The sequence below is a fragment of the Pseudonaja textilis genome, chromosome 3, assembly GCF_049901715.1.
Source record: "Pseudonaja textilis isolate UNSWEBS1 chromosome 3, rPseTex1.2, whole genome shotgun sequence".
NCBI lineage: Eukaryota > Metazoa > Chordata > Lepidosauria > Squamata > Elapidae > Pseudonaja > Pseudonaja textilis.
Genome location: NC_141992.1, coordinates 27,933,329 through 27,948,236, shown reverse-complemented (window position 1 = coordinate 27,948,236; position 14,908 = coordinate 27,933,329). Strand labels below are relative to the sequence as shown.

Below are 14,908 nucleotides of genomic sequence, written 5' to 3'. Positions count from 1 at the left end.
TACCACTCTTTCCCAAATGCATGGCATCTAAGTAGCGACAAGCCTAGAAGCAATCCCATGTTTGTATGGATGAACAGAATTAGAATATACACAATGGTGTAAAAGATGGTTTACAGATTGCCACATTCTAAAGTATATCAGATTTGATTATTAGCTTAGTTGGAGTTAATTACAAAGAAATGAGAACAACTAACATTTGGATGCATGGAAAAGATGACATGATGGTGGATGCAAAGTCTTCCCTTTCTAATATCCTTCTTACTATACGTTTTGCAGTCATCTTGCTGAGTCAAGGAATAGCAAGACTTCATTGTGAATACAGTTTCTACTCCAGCAACTGGCTGCAAATTCACAACCAGCAGAAGGTTAGGCCTGCTGGGAGTATTGGAGGGATTCACTGTGCAAATACTTACTCTGAAACACTGAGTTCACTTAAGAGCCTGCTATTTGTTTATTGTCCCTGATTCCCTTCACTAATTAAATTAATAGTTTATCTGGGATGTGCATTATATGTCAGTAATATCTACAAGATCACAAGTTGGAGTGGAGGGGAATATTAAGTAAATTTATTGAAACTATTAGCAATATCATTGACTGGAAAATCAGAAACTGGTTGAATTAAACCTTAAGAACAATACAGTAAAGCTGAAGAATTAAGAGTTGTGTTACTGTTCATGGCTGTGAATCTAAACTGATTTTGTTAAAAAGTACAGTGTTAAATAATGTAAAATGTCTATCAACCGCATAGCAGTAATTGCAGATACATCTATGTATACCAATGTGAAATAAAACTAGTTTTTGTTATTTAATCAACTAGAATCCAGAAACATAAAAAGCAGTGTGTTAAGAACTGAGATTCAGCACAACATTAAAAACTATGTATATACTATGAGTAATTTAGAAAATCATCTTCATACATACCATTTTTGGGTATCAATTGACTGTGAATGCCATGGGAAATGATCATGACTTTATCCTCAATGTAATCATAGTGTTCACTGGAACTAATACAATGGTAAACAAAAGAATAAAAACCATTAAGAAAGGGATGAAGCACAAATTTGCTTTGACATAATAGGCTTATATCTTTCAGTGATGTGCACAATGCTACTAACAGGGAAATTATAGTAGTCGAAGGTATAAAGGTAAAAAATTTCCCTGTCCAGTTGTGTTCGACTCTAGGAGGCAATGCTCAACTCTGTTTTTTAGTCAAGGGAGCCAGCATTGTCCAAAGATGCTTCCATGGTCATGCGACTATATGCTGAGGCGCATGCTGTTACTTTCCCACTAAAGTGGTACTTATGTATTTACTCACATTGCAGGTTTTTTAATTGCAAAGGAGTTGGGGCAGGCAATGGGAGTCCACCCCATCTCATGGTGCTCGGGTCTCAAACCCGGGTTGTCAGCTTTGCAGTTGACAAGCTCAGTGTATTTAACACTGAGTGGTTAAACCACTGAGTTATCATGCCCCCTTAGTCAAAGTTATTGAAAGCAGAAAAAATGCATCTTCCAAATCTCAATATGATAAAATGCTTAGTTCATTTTAGTTTTTGCAGGGGAAAAAAGATGAGCAAATAGGAATAGAACAATGGAATATAATAACTGTACCTTTCAGATATTTTGCATCTGAAACATTCACAATCTCATAGCCATATGGCATGTATCCATGCTGGCCACATGACTACAGAAAATGTCTTTTGACAACTCTGACTCCCTCGGCCAGGAAATGGAGATTGCCATAAGATCATAACTGACAGGAAAACCTTCACCTTTACCTTTTATATGACTACATATTATTTCTTTTGAAGTTCTATGCGTTTGATTATTTAATACCGTCATATAAATCAGGTAGTGGCTCTCAGAGGAAGGATGTATCAGAGAGGGAGAAGTGGTGTCAGATTTAGGTAATCCTGGAATGAATCAGAAAACTTGTGGAAGTTTTTAAGAGCCACTTCCCCTATAAATTCAAGCAGTGAGAGAACAACTTGCAAGCTGGCAATAGTCACTTTTTAAACACAGTTGTTAAAGCAGATTTTGCTTGGTCTCCATCTAGCAGAGTTACAGCTACGTTCTTTATAAAACAACCCTGTGACACAAACAAAACCATTGTTAACCTTTCTCAAAGAGCCTCCAGATACTGAGCTGATTAACAACCAACAATGACCTTTCTGGGCCACAAGAAGATAAGCCATAATCAGTGCTTCTGTTGGCTGCTGATACAGCAATTCCCCAAACAGGGCATTTGGCATCTGGGGGGATGGAACAGGCAAGATTTCCAATGCTCCTTTTTTTTTTTAAAGGAGGGGCAGCTGGGGACAGAGCTACATTTAAAGCAGAACAGATAGAGATCTTCCTGACCCTTCATTAGTTCTACATTCAAACCAGTTCCTTTTTGAGACTATGCTCAAATTATAGCTTTAACCTGTGCGACAACCCTCTTAATGATAATGTATCTTGGCTGAAAAACTGGTCTGATTTACACACTAAAATAGTATGTCAGGATTTTTAACCATAGTTTACCAAGTAAACTAGCATAACACAAAATCCCATGCTTCAAAAAGCAAAGTTCTTTCTGTCTTACAATGTGAGTTGCTTCCTGTTTATACAGTAACAATGTCCCTAAAATGAAGTAGATAGAAAATGCATGAAAAATATCTGAAGTTTATTAGTACCTAATAAAAGCTAATCTGCTTTTCTGCCATTCCCCTTTCCCTCACATATTATCCCTAATCACAGGCATAATGGAGGTTCCATTTGAGCCCCCAGCTGCATCTCCTTTGCCATTATTCACAATGCTGTAATTTTCCCTGTAATAAACCATTTTCCCTTGCTCTTTTCAGCATTGATCTTGCTTGGACGGTGTAAATCTTTGTTAAAAAATAATGTTGCACATTAATAATTGGAACTTCAGAGCCAATAATGAAAATGAAAAGGGAAGCTCAGGACTGGTAATGAAAATAAAAACCTGAGCTCTTAACCAAAACATTAAACTACCTAAGAACAGAATCACAGAATTGCCAGATTTCTTTGTTCTCTTTCAGAAGCAGTCTTTGGGACATGATTATATTCATTTGCAGCTGTATGTTGACATTTTATTTTCCTTCACAAAGCAAGATTTGAAATTGTCTACTGTTCGTCCCATCATTAACCTGCTTTAGCAGAGCAATATGTATTGTTCAGTAGTACAATATCCATATGGCTGCAAGATTGCAGCATCAATGGGCAGAGGGACAGTTTGGCCATCATGGATTGGCAAAAGCAGCTCTGTTAATATAGTGACAGGATTCTCTCTTCCAGAGTCTCAAATGGAGTTGAGACTCTTTCCCAGTACTTTTCTGCAGAAATTCTGTTACAACTGCATGTTCATATCATTTTTTCTCAGCATTGGTAACAGTTTCTTCAGTTAGTCATCCAATCAGTAGACAACAAGCTCATGCTAATTAATCAGAACTACCTGTGTTTCCCCCAAAATAAGACTGGGTCTTATTTTCTTTGGAACTCCAAAATAAGCACTGGGATTTATTTGGGGGGGAGGGTCTTATTTTTTTTCCATGTATGGAGGCCCACTTTTTCCGCTTACTTGTGGTGGAGCAGGAGGCTGCACAGCGTGTCAGTGCTGCCACCCAGAGGTGGTATTCAGCAGGTTCTGACCAGTTCTGGAGAACCGGTAGTGGAAATTTTGAGTAGTTCACAGAACCGGCAAATACCACCACTGACTGGAGATTTTACAGTATCTTTCCCCTACCATGCCTACCAAGCCACGTCCACAGAACTGGAAGTAAAAAAAAATTGAATTCCACCACTGCCGCCACCGCAAGGCAAGGGCGGGGGGGGGGGTTAGAGCTGCTTCATGTGTTCTGCACCAGCTTATCTCAGGGCCCCTGCAGCCTGGCCATCCACACCCGAACACCTGCCTCGCCTTGTGGCCATGGCACCAGCACACCACTCAGCCTTTTACTTTGTTGCAGCCACAAGCAAGCAGAAAAAGCGGGCCAGTGGCCACGATGACTTCTGCTCCTGGTGCTGCCACTGCAAGACAGGTGTCGAGGTGTGGATGTTTTAAGATAAATTTACACAGAAAACTCACAGAAAACTCAATTGTTAATTAAGCATTAACAAAAATGTGTGAGATTCAAAAAGTGACAAAAAAAAGATGCCCACTCCACCCTTATTCATTTCAGTTCTTGAGGTACTGAATGGAGACATAGAAAAAGCTGAGAGAATCATGGGAGTCAAATTTTTAAAAGAAACTTGTCAGTTAAGGGCATTTGTTGGTGACCTGTTGGTAATTTTGGAGGAACTTTTAGAAGGAGTAGAAACATTATACTAATATCAATTACATTAATGATAGTTATCATCCTTGCAGATATGTATACTGTGAAATTCAATATGTGCCAAAATGATCATATACAATGGTTCCTGGAATGAAGGTCTTTAAAAACCCAGGGGTCACGTTTATGAATATATTGATATAGACCAGGGATGTCAAATTCAAGGCCTGTGGGCTGGATGCGGCACATGGTCAGATCTGGCCCACAGGCCATTCTGGTCTACTTGTGTCACTTCAACCTGGTGTACCCAATACAGTGTGGAAAGATCAGACCAGCAAAGCTTCGGCCTGGTCTACCTAATGCAAAGAGGAAAGCCAACGAAGTTTCAGCCCGGTCTATCTAATGCAGAAAGGAAAGATCAGGCCAGTGTGGCTTTGGCCTGTCTACCTAGTGTGAAAATGAAAGATCAGTCCAATTTATCTTTGCCCCGGTCTACCCAATTAGGCCAGCATGGCTTCAGACTGGTCTACTCAATGTGAAGAGGAGACAGTTTGGGGAGTGGCATCAAGCTGGCCATGTCTACCCAGTCAGCCACACCAACCCAGTCAGCCATGCCCTCCCCCCGGTGCCCCAAAGTCAACCATAGCCCTGAGGCTTTCAATGAAATTGAGTTTGACACTCCTGATATAGACTGATATCTGCCTGACTAAGGTCTTAAATGGAATGTTTAGATTTGGAAATCTGATATTTTTGGATCAACAATATAGAATGTTAACAAAACAGTGAATATGTGGGATATAAAATAATTGATCCTAACTAAATACAAGTCCAGTGCAAAAGTTCCACAAATTATTTTCCCAAAACTTGCTCAAGAGAAAAAAAAAAACCAAGTGAAACTTGTATCCATCTAAAATGAGTTATGCAGAGTTATGCAGTCTTCTAGGAAGGTAAAAACAGATCAGAGATCAATTTGGCAAAGCATAGAAGGTAAGATTATTTATTTAAAACATAAGTGGGCAATGAATAATTCTCCAATTTTGACAATTATTTCTAGCATTCTTTAACAATATCACTTTCACTGGAACTAGGATTCAAAAGCATCTAAAAGGATACTATTGTTCATCCCTGATTTAGAAAGAATCAGATTAAGGTAAAGGATATAAGTAGTAAGTTATTTTTGTATTCAACTTTCCTCCTGAAAGAATAAATTCTAAGATTATATTAGGATAGCATTCATGAGCACTGTTCTGAGTTATTGCATGCTGCAGTTTCACTTATTTCCATTTTTGTTTTGATGCTTTTAACTGGTTGTTTGCATGTCTTGGTTTGTACGTACCTTGTGGTCAGACCTCAAACATAGGATAATTTTGCTTCAAAACTGCCATCTCTTCTTGGGCCTGATGATTGATTGGATTTTGTGCCTGTGACTTAAATATGAGGCAAAGTCAGCCAGTATGATATGTATCCTTGCAACATATTCATTTATCAGTGTAGTCTTCTATATCCTGTATTCAATCATATTCATATTTCTCTTATATTATTTTATTACCACTAGCCTAGGGGAAACCTCATCAACAATTTAGTTTAAATTAACTATGCATGTCAATCCTGAAAGCACATGGATTATAAAATTTAAGTTTCTACTTCATCATCTGGCATACTATATCTAGAAGACTATTTCTTTAAAAAGTGAAAAGATTTTAGTTAACCTGATTTTCTTGGAAGCTTCTTGGCTTGTTAAGGTACAGATAATAGATAATCAGAATTGGAAGGGACATTGTAGGTCACCTAGTCCAACCCTTCACCCAAGCGGGAGACCCTACACCATTTCTGACAAATGGCAGTCCAATCTCTTCTTGAAAGTCTCAAGTGATGGGGCTCCCACAACTTCTGAGGGCAAGCTGTTCCATTGGTTGATTGTTCTCACTGTCAGAAAGTTTCTCCTTGTTTCCAGGTTAAATCTCTCCTTGTTCAGTTTCCATCCATTATTCCTTGTCTGGCCTACAGGAGCTTTAGAAAATAGCTTGACCCTTCCTCCTTGTGGCAGCCCCTCAAATATTGGAAGACCGCTATCATGTCTCCCCTGGTCCTTCTCTTTACTAGACTAGCCAAGCCCAGTTCCTGTAACCGTTCTTCGTATGTTTTAGCCTCCAGTCCCCTAATCATCCTGGCTGCTCTTCTCTGTACTTTTTCTAGTCTCAACATCTTTTTTATAATGTGGTGAACAAAACTGGATGCAGTCCTCTAGGTGTGGTCTTACTAAGGCTTTATAGTACTTCCCTTGATCTTGATTGTATCCCTCTGTTAATACAACTTAGGATTGCATTAGCTTTTTGGCTGCTGCTGCACACTGCTGGCTCATATTTAGCTGATTGTCCACTAAGACTCCAGGATCCCTCTCACAGTTACTGCTATTGAACCTGGTTTCACCCAGTCTATATGTGTACTTTTGGTTTTTCTTGCCTAAGTGTAGGAGTTTATTTTTCTTTACATTGAATTTCATTTTGTTAGATATAGCCCAGTGTTCTAGTCTGTCAAGATCCATCTGGAGCCTATCTTCTTGGGTGTTAGCTATTCCTGCCAGCTTAGTATCATCTGCAAATTTGGTAAGTTCCCCTTCTATTCCCTCATCTAAGTCATTAATGAAGATATTGAAGAGTACTGGGCCTAAGACGGAACCTTGTGGCACCCCACTGCTTACTTCCCCTCCATGTAGACTTACACCCATTAAGGACTACTCGTTGAGTACGGTTTGCCAGCCAGTTGCGAATCCATCTAGTGGTGATGCAATCTATTCCACTTTTTTCTAGCTTACTAAGAAGTAGGTTGTGGTCTACTTTGTCGAATGACTTGCTGAAATCTAAATATATTATGTCCATATATTATATAACATATATTATGTTTTTTTATTATTTTTTCCAGTATCTTCCCAGGTATTGATATTAGGCTGATTGGTCTGTAGGGCTATAGGTGTTTAAAGGTATGTTGAAACTGAGCATTTTACTTTGCTGATTAATACAAGTTCAGTAAGTAAGAGCAACAGCTGAATAGAAGAAAGTGAGTGGTTAATTACTTCAAATTTAGTTATTTATTTAAAAATAGAAACTGCCTGACCTTGTATGATTCTGGGTAGCCTACATTTAAAAAAATATGAACCATAAATTAGATAAAAAGAACCATGTACAGTACTTCTAGAAAAAAAAAAACATACAACATAGCAAAAATCAGTTAATAAGGGCCAGTATCCTCTTTCCTTCATGACCTGGGAGAACAACCAGATTTTCAAGTTTTTGGTAGGAATTGTATGAGTCTCTCAAGGGAATTATTATTCCAAAGGACATGCACTATAACAAGAAAAATATGCTTTCTACGTCCCAATAGATGACACTGTTTCATAGAAGAGATCTGAAACTCATCTAATCTGCTGATCTTATTGGATGGGCATGAACTATTAGAGATACTGAAGGTATCAAATAACCATCCCCTCAAAAATATATTTCAGCTCCTATTCACATCTATCCAGTTGTATTTCTTGGTTTTGGGGTCTGTGCTTTAGGTCTGCTAACTCATGAAAATGCAATAGCAGAGAAAATGCCATTTAAATAAGCCCAGCAGATACAGTCCCGATCACTGACCCAGATTTCAGATCATTTAGATTGATAAGCATTTCCTCATATTTATGGAGCTTCCTTTCACAAATAGAGAATTTTTCATACCTCTTTTTGCTTTTTAGCAGCATTTAAAGAATTTGTTGTTTCCTGTTCACTTATTATTTATTGGGAAGATGGGAAGATTTTTTTTTTAATTATTGGTTTCTTGCATTACTTACGAAATTTCAATCAATATTTATTATGGTCACAGACCAACAAAGTTACCAATAATGGAGAATATTTGTAGCTCAGGGTTGAAATGAGGGGTCCTTGGTGCACTTGGGTGTACTTGGTGCACTTGGGTGTACTTGGTACACTATGGGTGTACTTGTTTTCTTGCAGGTGTTTCATTACTGTACAATAGTTACTTATGAAATTTGGACTTCATTTGCTAAAATGTCAACTGTTAAGTACATTTTGTTTTAAGGAGAGCAGTTTGAAGGTCCATTTGAAATTATAAGTAAACAACAGATGTAGAGAAGATATAGTTTTGGCCAATCTAGTCTGCACTTGCATCTCTCTGTGTGTATGCATATGCATGAATTCAAGTCAATGTTGATTCCTAGTGACTGTCTAGATTAATTCTTGCAGTTTTCTTGATAAGATTTTTTTTTTAAAGAAAGACAATCCCTCTGTGAAATTGCAAAGAGGTAGTCAGTAGTATGGAAATCTCAATCCCAGCTCTGCAATAGACTGGCTTGTGACAATTGTATGCAAATTTCAGATAATGTCATTAAATCTAAATCTAATATGAACCCAGACTTTATGAATTCCAAATTATAAACTGATTTCACTATTATAAAACAAGAAAAAGCAGTGTGTGGATGTCACACAATACTTCAGCTATTAATACATAAGCAGCCATGAAATGTCATATCTAGATTCATCCAGTTACATATTTAGTCTTCTTCCGTCCTCTTCTAGCTGATCCCAATACAGAATAGGGCTTTACTGCTTGGAATTGCAAGAGGGATTTAGAGATTTCATCTTGATACCTCTGTATGTGGTGTTTTTTCTATATTGTTTACTTGGAGGCTTAATCATACCTAATAGTAGGACAGGTTTCCAGGGGCATATTTTTGAAATAATTGCCATTCTTTTTGTTTCTATGCTATTTAACTTATTGATAAAATAAGATACAAGTTATATTACTGTTATGTAAATCATTTTATCTATCATTTTATCTTGCTCATAGAAATGTATTTGTCTCCAGAGCTGTAACTGTCAGTTAAATCAGCTTCTAAAATTTGATGCCCTAGACTAATGAAAATTAATCTCGCAAAAAAATAAAACAAAAACATTATTTCAATTTGAGTTTAATTTTACTGTGCAGTACAAGTATGATATAGTCTTAGGAAAAGGCCACTAAATATTTTATATCTTCATATGACTGGTATGCATATGTGTGTTTTACTTACAAATATTTGTATAGTTAAATTGGCCATTTTTCCAATGTTTTGGAAGTATGCTATGGTGAGTGCTATCATTTATATTGTGGGTTCTCGAAATGTTCAGGAGCTAGAACCCTCAGAATTCCTAGCTTTTGTAGGCTAGAAATTCTGGAAACTGTCCAACACCAATATTAGATAGGGAAGGCTGCTAACTTCACCTCACAGACAGACAACTTGATTGTCCTTGAAGAGTATGCAGAAGCTTCAGCTGGCCCAAAATGCAGCAACATAAGCAGATACATACAGTATGTTATAGTTGTAAGTTGGCATGGCTATATAACATCTCTTCCCAGTACAGCTCAAGGCATTGGTTGTTATCTGCAAAGTTCTACATGGAACAAGGCCCAGTTATTTAAAAATAATAATTGTTTTTCTCCCATGGTTTTGTCATGCCCTAAAATATCTGACAGTGTTGGCATTCTCTGGATGTCATCTATCAAGTAATGACAGTTTATAGAAAACAAGAGATGGTCCTTCTGTCTCACAGTTTGTGCTACAATAGCATTGTTCTTCTCTAGTTCTTCTTCCCTTCAAATAAGCTTTGATCACCTAACTTTTTCCTCAGGCCATAGACTTGGTCAGTGTGTGTGTGTCCACTATGAAACAGGTCTTGAATATTGATAGCATACATTAGCTCTCCCACTTATAAAACGTTGATCTTATTTAATATTCTATTTTAGTGCATTGTATTATGTTGTCATTTTTAAATTTGCATGCCACCTAGAGTTGATGATGAGTTGAATGGTCCTTAAATAAACAAGTAAGCAAATAGATATTTATAATCCCCAAATATCAAGGCTGTATTCACACATAATACTATGCCATGTTCTATAACCAGGAATTGCTGAATAAGCCTAATCCACCTAAACCTAGACCTTGATAGATCAAATCATATTTCATGCCAAATTGAAAAAAACCATAATTACATGAATTATCAAAAGACATAATCACACAGCATAAATAATTGAATCCGAATCAGATCTAATCCACAAAGTTTCATTAACACAATTTGTTTATTTGATTGCTATTATATTCTGATGTCAAGGGACCCTCTGGCTTCAGTATTTGTAGCAAATGTGTATTGCACGGGTGGCAAAGTCACGGCATCATGTGATACTTCACTACATTTTTCCCCTTCAGGGAGCTGGGACAGGTGTGGGCATATGATGCATCCAGCCAGTGGACCACCAGTTTGACACCCCTGATGATTGGATCCAAAAATCCCTCTAAAAATTCAAGTTGGTGAAAGAGAATCTGTGTATATCTGTATGTGTGCACGTGCGCACACATGTATGTATATATGTGTGTGTGTGTGTACACACACACACACACACACACACACATATATATATATATATACATGTTAATTTTACATACACACATATATGTGTTAATTTGCCTCTAACCTCTTTTTCCAGTGTTCCTCCATGTTGGAAAGCAAATGACTGAATTTCTATCAGACATTTTCATGGGCCATACATAATCTACTTTGTCATCTAGTTTTCATTGGATTTTTGCTTTTTCAAACCTGTGAGGCGTTTGTCTTTGTAGGGGATGTGTAACTGTCAGTAATATGCAGGGAAAACCTTTGGTGAATCATCAACGGGAAGAACCAACAGTATTTGAAAGCTTCGTTAGCTGGCCTTTGTTCTGACTCAGTGCAGTCAGGCGGGCAAATAATGCCTTAAGTGTTATCAGCCATGTGCAGGCTCAGTTGCCTAGCAACTCAGATTGGTCTACATGTCTCGATTTCCGGGAGGGACGGGGAGAAAAATACTCATAATTTTCTTCAATTTAGCTGCCATGCAATAATTTATTTCTAGTTGCACACTGGTAGAGTTTACATTTTAAACAATTCATGCCAAGAATTCTGCTATTACACCAGTCCAGTTCTTTAATGCATATAGGCACATTCTGAATTTCAGTTAGGAATCTCTTGATCTCTTCTGGAGTATTTGGCACTGTTTTTTAATCTCAATATTTGCATGCTTATTGACAGTCCTTTTCTGATGCCAATGGTAGCATCCCCTTTATAGAAAAGCAATTTCTCTCCAGCATCGTGGCTGCATTTCTATTTTAAATGAAAGTCTGGCCAATTAGAGTCTTTGTTCCATAGTACACTAAATATTGTTGAGGGTAGCCTTTTAAGTAATTGTGCGCAAATGATGTGCACAAGTCACATTTATCTGTGATTAACAGACAATCCAGCAAAAGGTAATTCTACATCCAACTTTTCAATATGGAAATTGTAAGGACTTAAAGATCTGGTTCACATATCACATTAAGCTGCAGCTTGCCTGACAACAGTTGGCTGGCTTTACACCACATATTAAACCAACTATGGTTTACAAACTATAATGGCTGGGTTTATACAGATAAGCCAGGACCATCAGGGAGTGGACTGCTGCCTTCAGAGATTGTGGGGGCTGGCAGCAGTGTTGAGGAAGTTCCCGAGGAGCCTGTGCCAAGTGCACATGCACAAAGGATTGCTTGGAGGAAAGAACAATTACAGCAGCACAGGCGACTCAGGAGTAAGGCTGCAAGGCAATGGCCCCTCCCTCAAGAGGATAAAAGCCAGGTTTGGAAAAGCATCCTTTGCAGACAGCAAAGAAGCTCTTAAGCTCAACTGGTGGACATCTTAGTTCGTGTTTGGAGAAAACTTGTAAATTAGTTCTTATCTCTGGGTTTTTGGCAGCCTTGACAAACAACTTGGCAAGGCTCTTTCTTGTCGGAGCTAATTAGTGGAAAGGAGCCTTCAGAACAGAAGTCGTTATTAAACCTTAAAAGGTGGGGACTGCTGCCTTTGTCTGTGTTTGCTCTTTGGGAACCCAGTTGAGTCAGAACACCATTTTATGAGCTTTCTTGCCACCATTGTTAAGTGAATCATTGTTTAAGTCAGTCAGACGATGGTTAAGCAAAGCTGGCTCCTCCAATGACTTTGCTTGTCTGAAAAACCAGTCTTATTAAAAACTTGGATACATTTAGCTTGAAAATGTCTGGATGTTTTTCATTTTGTTTGTTAGGAATATGACTCACCTAACAGGTATTTGGGTTAGAAATATAAAAACCAGGATAGACATTTTACTGTCTCTTTAAGAGCATGCTAAAAAACTGCAATTCGGTGTGGTTACTCAAACGGCCATAAGATGGAGCCAGAAACCTGGGTTGTTTAGTCTGAGTCTCAGAAGAGAGTATGAGTGTATCTCTGTTTCCTTCTGTTGCCGTTGCTCCATTTCTTCTAATTGACTGATATTACTGGAATTTGATGTAAGTCTGATACTGAACTGTTTTTGACACTGGACTTTGTTACTGGATTATCACTGGATAGAAAAACTGACTGATTTACCTGTGAATGACTTTTGGACTGCTTATTTTGAACTTTGTTTAAACTTTCTGGAAGTAAAAACCTACATTTACTGTAAACACTACTCTCTATACGTCTCCCTGTATGCGCTCATTCTCCTAACGGGGAATTATCTCAACACTGTTGTTGTAGTATCTGTCTCAATACTGTCAAGATTTTCTTAATGTAGCTGAGAATCAAGCTGGTATGAACAAAGGAAAGGAGCAGCTTAAGGCTTGGTCTGTGTTTACTCCCAACCAATCACGATGAAGAAAAAACCATTCTAACACAGCAGTAGGCTAGCACCAAATCATCTGACTCACAGATGAACACAATACACAAGCCTGATGATGGCAGATGAGATTCTGCTGAAACGTTGCTACAACTTTAAAAGCACAACTATAATGACGTGGGAAAATACCTGAACAAAGCTGAATACCATACATATAGATACCCGCGAAAACTTAAGAAAACATACACACACACACACACACACACACACACACACGCATGTATGTATGTATGTATGTATGTATGTATGGTATTCAGCTTTGTTCGGGTATTTTCCCACGTCATTGTAGTTGTGCTTTTAAAGTTGTAGCGATGTTTTGGCAGAATCTCATCTGCCATCATCAGGCTTGTGTTTTGTGTTCATCTGTGAGTCAGGCTTTCACAGCCGTTTCAGTTTTAAATTTGGGGCTAGCCTACTGCTGTGCCAGAATGGTTTTTTCTTCATCCTGATTGATTGGGAGTCTTGGTCTGTGTTTACTAGTCTTGGAGTTTGTTATGTTCTGCTTGATTGGTGTTTCTAATATCTTCTGTCTGTTTTGTAGTGGTTTTTTTTTTTTGTCTTGATTGGCTGGCAACATTGTGTTTCCTGTATTGGAGGCTTTTAGTGTGGCTTGGCTTCAGGTAAACGGACGGTTATCATTTATTAGGAAGCTAGGTTTCATCTGGGTGCCTGGTTGGGGTGTGTTTGAGCTGGAAGTATCAGTGGCGGGGGGGTCTGTTTGTGCCCTGGTGTTTGCTTGGCTTGTGGTGTGGAGATTTTTTTGTTTGTGAGTGCAGGCTTCCAGATAATTGAGAGTCTGGTGGAGTCATCTCTTCTATTCATGCTTTCAGGTCTTTTTTCAATCTCTATGGCTTCTCTGATAATTCTGTAGCTTGGGTTTTCTATAATGGCTAGGGTTTTAGTGCCATTGAAGTCGATGCTATGACCTGTTGCTTTCATGTGTTGGACTAGCGAGGAAGTGTGTTCCAGCTTTTTGACTGCATTTTTGTGCTCATCCAGGCGGGTACTTATTCTTCTATTGGTCTGTCCAATGTATGTGGCAGGACATGATGTGCAGGGGACTTCATATATGCCTTGGTTTTCCAGGTGAATTTTATCTTTGGGGTTTCTTAGGATGGCTGCTATTTTTCTGTCTGTTTTAAAGGCAGTTTTGATGTGATGCCTGTGTAGTATCTTACTGATTTTGTCTGTAGTACCTCTTATGTAGGGCAGGACAGCTGTTCCATAGGTCTGTTCATCTTCTAGGTCTCCGTTATGTCTCAGTGTGTTTTTGTGGATCAGGCCTGTGACTTTGCTTTTGTGGAAGCCGTTGGCTGTCAGTACTTTAGTCAGGATGCATAGTTCAGTCTTTATGTGTGTCTTGTCTGCCAGGTGTTTGGTTCTAGCAATTAGTGTTTTGGCCATGGAGTTTATCTGTGCTGGGTGGTCGTGGGATTGGGCATTGAGGTAGCAGTTGGTGTGTGTTTTCTTCTGGTATATAGTGTGTCCTAGTGTGCCATCTGTTTTTTTTTTTTTTTTTTTGTAGATTAGTACATCTAGGAATGGTAGAAGTTTGTTTGTTTCCATTTCCATGGTGAATTTGATTTTGGGGTATGTGCTGTTTAGGTGTGTTAGGAAATTGTTTAGGTAATAAGCCATGGATAATAAGCTATGCCAAACAAACTAATCATGACATAATGTAATAAATAATCCTGATTTTAAACTTTTTTGTGTGAGGCAATAGTAAATTCAGTATATTTGGCAGGAGGGTTTATCTTCTTGTTCAATTATGAAAGAACTGTCCTAAATTAGAATCAGAATCAGAATACAGCTGGAAGGAACCTTGGAGGTCTTCTAGTCCAGCCCCCCCTGCTCAAGCATACCATTTCCGACAAATGACTGTCCAGTCTTTTCTTTAAAAT

General features: G+C 38.3%; 1 long non-coding RNA gene across 1 annotated transcript in view; it reads left to right on the top strand.

The window, feature by feature from the left end:
- The window catches only part of LOC148126053 (uncharacterized), a 57,095-nt gene that overhangs the window by 24,681 nt on the left and 17,506 nt on the right, over positions 1-14,908 (top strand). The window lies entirely within an intron of this gene.